This window comes from Lepisma saccharinum, chromosome 1, assembly GCF_977018435.1.
Source record: "Lepisma saccharinum chromosome 1, izLepSacc3.1, whole genome shotgun sequence".
NCBI lineage: Eukaryota > Metazoa > Arthropoda > Insecta > Zygentoma > Lepismatidae > Lepisma > Lepisma saccharinum.
The window spans coordinates 119608463-119617701 of record NC_139229.1 but is presented as its reverse complement, the minus strand read 5'-3'; positions in this window follow the sequence as shown (position 1 = coordinate 119617701).

Sequence of the window (9239 nt, the reverse complement as noted above, 5' to 3'; positions counted from 1 at the left end):
GAGACTGTCAATGAGACATTTACAAATAAACACGAGACAGACATTTACAACTCTCAACGAGAACGAGACCAAGGCTGCCATGTCTCGTCTCGATAGGATCCTTAGTGGTGAAGTTGTGAACCAACCAATTAATGCGTTCGGGGTAACGAGATGAGGCGGCTTTTTTCGTAGTACAAAATTCAAAATAATTATATCGTACCATTTCAGTATGGGATATTGTTATACACATGGGCGTATATATAGTTCACGGGGGGGGGGGGGGGAGGGATGGATCAACTTTTGGTATGATTAGGGTTGCTTTATTTCGTAAGTGAAAATCCAGGACACTGCTGGCCGGAAGCTTGTTGGGGAGCATGGGGGGGAGGGGATGTTGGACCCGACAAAGTTGTGTGTTTGTAGTCGCAAAGTATTGATACTTTTCTGTTCATCTTCTGTCACTACGTTTTTAAGAACCAAATTTCTTTAATATGATTCGAGGGGGGAAAAAATAACTGATCTGATAGTCTCAATGCAGTTTCTTATCGCAGAAATTCCGAAACTATCAGGAAATTGCAGATATTGGTCTGCAGTCCCATCTGGTGTGTGGAATTACGAAATTTCCTTCCCATCCGTATCCCGTCCTATACGTCTCTAATTTAAGATAATGAAATAAGTCCGAAGGAATTTTTTATGAACAAGCAGATAGAACAAGGAAACTGGTAATTTTAATGAACCAAAAAAGAGAGGGGTTGGACTCGTTGAATCCCCCTTAAATACGCCCATGGTCATACACATTATTTCCTTGTAATAATTATACATAAACTAAGTACAGATATGTACTGTGCAACTAATGTAATCTTCTCAGTGTGTTTTCTGCACAAAAATGTTTGATCATAATTTGCGCAACAGAAATGGAACACAAACTGAAATTGCTTTATGGAAAAGAAAGTTAAATAGGCTTTATAAATAAAGTTAAGAATGTGAAAATTCCTATTTTGCACTACATAGGTTACGGTAAATATCGATAAATATAAGTTTAAAAAATATTTTTGAGTGTCGTGTCAGCAACCAATTTTATAAGCAATATTTTTCGCATTGCCTGAGAACACACACGCAGCTGAACCCTTTCATTAATCTTGCACGTGAGCAGCACGGATATTTCATAGAAGAATGATCATTACAAAGCATAGCTTTCCTTTCTCCTATCACTCCTTCTTCCATTATTTAAATCGGTACAGATTTGTAAAACTGCTGCACGTGTTCCCTCACCGTGGGCTACCCATCCGGAACTGGACGCTCGAAGCAGACGACAAACGAGCTCTCCCTAAGGAGTGACGTAGTAACATGGCGGCGGCGTGTTTTCAGCGCAACGCTAGCCTCCCAACTTTGGAAGTCTCGTTTCTGCCTTAAACTGGACGCAGAGAAACGCGAGAACTTGCAGGGGTCATTTTTCCAGGGTGTAGTTTTTAAAATTGTTGTAAAAAAAATTGAGTGGAAATGTCCAGGAAACTTTTATGTGTAAATTTTTTACTACAAATTTTCACGATCAATGTACGTAAATATTCGTCATTGTGCTTATCAAGTTGTTTAAACATTAATATACCTTCTTCTGAATTTTCCCCTGTTAAGTAAAAAAAATGCTATGACTAAATTTGTTAGAATTATATTTCTTCTTCGCATTACTGTTAAAAAAATATTAATTTATTATAATATGTGCAAACGTGTAAAATATGATATTTGGAAAAACTCGAACATATCATTTCTTATTACTTTGGCGGTTATACGAAATTCATCATATAAACTCACATTACTAGTAGAGTAAATTTGTGAGCTACCGCTCCTCCACTTTGGTTCACCACGAGCCTTCACTGTGTCAGATGAGAATTCCATAGCAAAGGTTATTAGCAATTATTGGCTCAACTTGTATTTTTCATCGAGCAAATTTCCCTCAATTGATGATAGTCTGATTCTTTGTCCGTAATTCCTTAGACTTTATGAAATAACCTCATTTATTCATATTTAAAATTATTACATATATGATTTTAAAGTAAATTGGGAATAAAAGCAGGTGGGCATGTCTTCTCACATGAAATCTATGGGGCATCTCTCCATTCTCTATGTTATTTTGCCCCTCCCCGCCTTGTCGTGCCTCTTGAAATGATGATATGGCAGTGGAATAGCAGGAAGCCATTATTTTGTGCATTTTTTGCACCAATTAGCACAAGACGAGGTTAAATTAACCATTATTGTAGAAGTACAACTATAAATAGAATTTACATATTTTATAATCTTGAGGGAGAAAAGTAATGGAACTTACCTTTTGCCTCGATAATTTAAACAAAAATAAAAGAGCATCATCTCAGATTCGACCCACGATAACGTTCAGTCTGATTCCGAGAACAAGGAGGAAAATATGCAGATTCTGGATGAAACTTGCTGAATCGTAGCACGTGGCGCATCTCACCTCGAATGATCCTGTCTGTCCACTTGGGGAATTCTAGTTGGCAGAAACTACTTTGTCCTCCCAAAGTCGCCTATGAAGACTGAGACATGGGAGTTGCGCATTGAAAGTGCAAAATATAACAAGGCCTAATCAAATGGGAAAAAAAGGTCACCACGGATATAACTCAATGCATGGAAAAGTTTGCGTCTGTTTAGAAGGAGGGAAGCACAATGACAACTCGCACGTACACGCTCGTTGTTTGGTTATTGCGCACGATGTAAGGTTAGGATGGAGGCTAATAAAGGAGAATGGAAAGGTGTGGTTTGTTTTTCACTGTTGACGGTGCTGGAGGAGGGAAGATAAATTCATCGACGAATGTGTGTTGTGTACAGTGAACACTGCATGTTACCTTCACATGTGCTGGAGTGGCATCGGAGATTCCCTGACGGAAGCCTGACACTTCTTCATGATAATGCCCACCCCCACACTACCAATCTGGTGAAGTATTTGGCTGAGAAACACTTGAACGTTCTCCCTACAGCTAGACCTTTTCCTTGTTTTTTTTCACATTTCTGACAATCTGGAAATGGACATTCGTGGACATCAATTTATCTGATAAGATGTACGCGATTGAGTAAAGTATTATAATTTCGAACCAAGCAGAAGACATATTTGCAATTAAATATCAACAATAAAAGAATTTGCTTTCATCAGTCACAAATATCATAAATATGAAACTTAATTAAATTAATTGGTAATTAGGTCGACCATAAAAATATCATAACTTTTGAAATGCACATTATAGATTTATGAAATAAATATTTGATAAAAAAAAAACTAAACTGTTCTGAATCATTGATACGATTCAGAGGATCATATATCGTATTCCTCAAGTGCAATATTTTTTTAAAAGCATAATTCTTTTTTTAATTCCTTCTCCTCATTTTTTTCAGTGGTACACATTCCAGATCTTTATTGGTATCGTATGTACTTTCTTACTCATTCTCATCTTTGCTGTGACCTACATACTCAGGAACTTTCAGAGACATATTGCAATTCAGAAACCGCTGTTTCACCGCCATCTTTGCTACTTACCATGCTTTACATGAACAACTTGTAGAACTTTAAAACACGTCTAGGTCTGTCATCTGTAGAAACACTACGAGTATGGTTTGACTTTGTTCACGATGGACTACAAGATGTACTTTGTAACTCAATAATGACCAAAATGTCACTTACCATGTTTTACTCCCGAGCTTTTCAATTAATACATTAAATGTTTTAAGGTCATATTTCTAAATGTGGTGTTATGTTAGCTGGATTCATGGCTTAGATCGTATCTGCCAAAATAATGAATTGAATTGACTGTTCTGAGACAAATACAGTGTTAAATTCTACTTATAACGTCCGTTGAACTTCCAAGTAATAAATACAATTCAGAGCATCTAAATGACACCAATTTCTACAAAATTGTAATGGGTTTAAGTCCAGACTGCTGACATTTTTCAGTAACTTGTAGATCCATGGTGTATTTTTCCAACAGCTTTATTCATGCAATCCCCACTAATGCAGCTGGCCTTGCATTATTGGGTACAGTGTCTCGAGTAATGATATTGGGACCTTGCCACCATTACCACTCTGTCACAAACGCGAATTCATCCATATGCAGGATTCTCTCTCTCATCTAGGAAGCACCAGACTCTTGGTGGCAATTGAAATCCAAAGCCACCATGTGTTTCAGGTTAATCACTTAAGTGTACTCCAAACTACACCTAGAATTGCAAAATATTCTCAACTTCAGCTCTTTCAAATGCCATCTCTAATGGCATTTAAAGTACAATCGCTTGTATGAAGCACTGTTTCACTACTTGCAAAGAATGAGCATGTATCAAAGCCCTATGCTATTTGTAACCTGTGATACCATTCTCAAAATCCAGACTGGAAAAAATAACCTCTTTTCTTTTATTACAGCATTCATTCCAAAACATCAAACTTCTGTTTTTGAGTAGAATTTCTTCGCTCTTTTTTTGTCATGGAATGAACCGAAACTGGTCAACAAATACATTATTTATTTATTACTAAAATAGAATGGAATATTATTTCAGAGTTTTAAAAATATGCTGGATGTGGACCCATCCTGATGGCTTGTGGGCTGCTCCAGTGTGATGCATTGCTTGCACCACCAGTTTTTATGATAAAGAGTCCAGTCTCCTTCCTGGTCTCAAGCTGGTACCACCACATTTTTCAATGCACAGGTTCAGTTTGTTTTGTTTGATTTATCCTCATAACACATTTCTCAAGCTGTACAGTATTCTATTGAGACACACCATGTGATGAAATGTACAGTTTTTGTAACATTTAACGAATTAATAATTTTTCAAAAGTGCTTATTCAGCCGTTTCTCCAAATCCCATCACCTTGTTAATTGACTCTGCAGACAGGGCATTATTTTGTGTCATAATAATATTTCCTGTCAATTAATTTGATGCATCTTATGGTGTTGATTTGGGAGTTTTTATTAGTAGAAAATATGCAGATTATGCTACTATTTATTCATTGGAACAAACTATACTGTTATTGCTAATTGAACACTGTTTTGTGTTGAATATATTAAACAAGGTAAATCATGAGTAGGAAGTTTTCTATTTTGCTACCAAATGCATAACATTTCAAAAAATCATGTTTAGAATAATAACTTTTCTAAAAGCTTTATTTGTATGAAATTACAGGTCAATGTGCATGTTCCCCAAAGCTGAGTTTTATGAATTACATAATTCACAGCACAAAATACTTTGAATATTCTTCAAAGCAAAAACTGGAATGTACAATAACTGCATAACTGAAATGCAGGCTATATGCTTCTGTTAAATACTGACTCATTCACTGGTGTTTTACCCAATAGTTAATACTGATAATATTGTAGTTCATGATAAAATGAAAAATATTGTAAACAGTGCAATAATTCTTAACTGTAAGTAACAAATACTAGATACAAAAATAATAATGTGAGTATCACATAATTAATAAGAGCATTACAATCAATTTCACCAAGGGTAAAAATTGTGCCAGTTAATTCATAATTTTAAAAATAGGAATACTAAGGCCCATATTTAGAGGAGGGGGACGAGGCTTGAGACAGCTACAATACCAGATCTCCACCCACAAAGGAAAAAATTGCTTTGAAAAGGTTTATGAAAAGAACAATATTTGAAAATGGTTAAAATATAAAACATATTAACCATGTGACGTAACTTTGTCTGAAAGTTAGAACTGAAATTGTATGTCTTACATTATTTAAATTTTAAAATTTATTACTAGAACTTAATCTGACACATGGCCATAATAAGGGACTATTAAGTATGTGGGCTGAGGAGTTGTGTATGTATTCTGCATGCAGAGAGTTTTAATTCAAACATCACTGATCACATTAATTCATGTAAGATTACATTTGATCATAATGCAAAATATAAGATATGTATTGACTGATTGATTTGCTTTATTTTACTTCGCTTTTTGGGCCACTTTTGACTAATTTGCAAAGATGGGGATGAGTGATGATATGATGAAATTGATGAATGGACACACACACACATCCATGCCCAGGTTGGGATTCGAACCCAGGACCCCTGCCATCGTAGCATGATGTGCTAACCACTCTGCCACGGGGACCGGCATAAGATATGTATTGAATTCACAACAAACAATTGCTATACAACTTATTAACTAGATCATTACTTAATGAACAGGAACTATATCATGATATAATACTTCAATAGTTACCTACTCACTGCAGATCTACCTATAATTGCAAGATCAATCCAAGTTCAAGCAAAAATAGCAATAAATGTATGAACAGATATAAATATGTTGCATTACTGATTAATTTAAAAAATCAGTACTAAGGTTACTATCATAAATAATCCAAATGAAACAACACATGTCATGTACAGTAATTTGAATAAAACAGTTTTTATAAAATAAATTCAGTGGTGCATTCAAGTAAGAATTTTTAATCCTCTAATATCAACTACACTGAAATAAAAATTACCATGATAGAGGTTTTAAATTTAAATTACTTGGTACATTTTACCTCAAATCATGGAAGTGCAATACACTGATTTGTTGGAAGAGTAAGTTGCCTTAATTAGCATAGAATGTGCTAATTTTGGTTAGTTGTTTACGTTATTAATGTGGTTCATATTAAAGAATTGTATAATTGTTCTACATAACGTTAAGGTGGATATTAAAATTTGTAATTGTGTATGAGAGTTTTCATATTAATAATCATATATAGTAGGTTTATTTTGAATTATAGTACAAGTGTTATAGAGTGCAAAATATCATAAAATTAACCTGAAATCTCTACAACCCTGTTGGAAATAGTTATGTGCATGGAAGAAAATTTGGTGCAACAAATTTAAACATATTAATTTTGAAAATATATTCAATTATGTTAAAGTATTATTAAATATAACGAACACCTAGTTTAGTATGCTATTGAAAACATTTAAAACTCTCTCAACAAATTCAAAACCTAAATGCACCACTACAATAATTATATGAACTCAATCATATGACAAAGCTATCAGAATTAAAACATCATAATGTATTATCGATTATCTATGAGGAACCAAATATGTAGTTAACATTGGATGAGATTATGATGAAAAGTACCTGAGGATCGCTGAGAATTTCGGTACTTTAGTATTATACAGACTACCTCTTTTCAGACTGTCTGTTGTCTGGGAAAGCAAAAGAAACACTTATGGACCTAATAGGAACACTGTATTTGAAAGTTTACAATATATAAAGCATACAATTAGCCTTTTGTTAATTGTGATTTCCAAAAGTCAGCTATATAACAGAGAAGCTCGTTGAAAGCGTCATCACTGGATGCAGCCACCGCCGAATGTCACATGTATTCTGCCAAATACGACTCCAGATGATGACGAGCTGTTCCCCTGTGCTTTTTAATGATTACTTAAGATTTTGTTCAATATATGCTTTCGTGGTTAGGTTAGGCAGGTCAGGTTTGGTTCTCTTAGCATTAAAATAAAGGGTACTTTCTTTTGCTTTCCCAGAAAACAGACTGTCTGAAATGAGGTAGTCCGTATAATACTAAAGTACAAGAATTTCTAGTCACAATTTGAGCACACATGTAAGATATTTCTAGTCACAATTTGAGCACACATGTAACGCATAGTATTTGTTTTTATGGCATTGAATAAGGTCACAGTCACAGACATTTGTATGCACCATTCGTTTGCACTTTTTAAAGCTGTTAAGATATTTTCAGACTGTTATTCTTCATTTCACTAAGACCTAACAGTGGTAACAGAATTCACTACATACAATGCAATAATGGTTCTTTTTTTAAAAATACTAAATTCTTTAATATTGAGATTTTACACAAATACCAAATTATTTATGGTTTTATCAACATGTTCCATGTTTTCCAACATATTATATGTACATAAATACACAACTTTTTAAATTATTTTTACAAACTACAGTATATGGAAAAGACAACTATTTCCTTTATATCCTAGGCCCCACACCTCTTTTTTTACACCATGAAGCTATTGTCACAAATAATAAATAAATAAATACTTCCTCTTTTTTTCCACAAGACCATTTTTGTAATTGATGGTTACTCAGTGCTTTTATTAAGCTGGAATCAAATACAGTGAAACCTCAATTATATGTTTCCTGGTAAGTTAAAGAAAACAACTAATAAAGTTGGAAAATGTAAAATTTAGGTCAATTTGATAACATTTTGCTGTATTGAGACTACGGAGTGTAAATATTTATAAAGTGGGGAAAATGTAAAATCCAGGAAGGCAAAAGTAGGGTCCCACTGTAATATTATTATTATTTTTTTTTAATGTTTTGTGGTAGCTTGAAAAATGTTTCCTGTGTGTGTTAAATCAGATGGCAAGAAATATCTCCGTACTTCTCATGCTCTTCAAAATTGACTTTTTTTATTTTGCAATGTTGATTAAAACTCATATTTTCTTTGTTTTATGAAAGTTAACAAATAATAGACCAAAATACTACAAGTAAATTTACCCGACTACTCTTCAGATCTATATATATGTTACATTTCCATACATGTTCCACTAACATATACAGCAAGTCACATAATTATTCGGACACACAGTAAATTACTAACGTTTAAGAGCGGGAAGGGAGTGAAATCTGTGTACAGCGTTGAAGTTGATTTTCGTTTAAAAAATGTCATGTTTAGCACAAAATTGGACGATAAAAAGTTAAAAAACGAACGTCAGCAACAATATAACGAAGGATGAATTCCTACCGTTTTAAAAATAGTGCCACAAAATTATTCGGACACATAGTAAATGTTAACGTAAGTTTGCAATACAGTGACAATTTCGATTTACGGATTGATTGATGTATGTATACTCTGTTCATATATATTAACTGTGGTTTCCTGTAGGTTTCTATAGCAATTACTATCGCGTTTTGTTAACAAAGTTGTGATATAAGAACATTTTCTATGTAGAAATGGGGCGAAGAGGAAAGGAAAGTTCATTTGAACAACGTCAGTTGGTGATATGGCACCACGCTAAGGGTAAAACTTACCGTGCAATTGCCTCAATGTTGAATTTGAAAAAAAGTACAGTTGCAGATATTATTAAGCGATTTAAAGATGAAGACAGGATCGAGTCCCACGGTCATACAGGGAGACCAAGAATTTTTTTCCCCCAGAGAAGAGACAGTAATCGTGAGGAAAATAAAAAAAAGACCAAAGATGAGTGCTCGAATGGTGCGTGTTGAGGTAGCTGAGGAGTGTGGA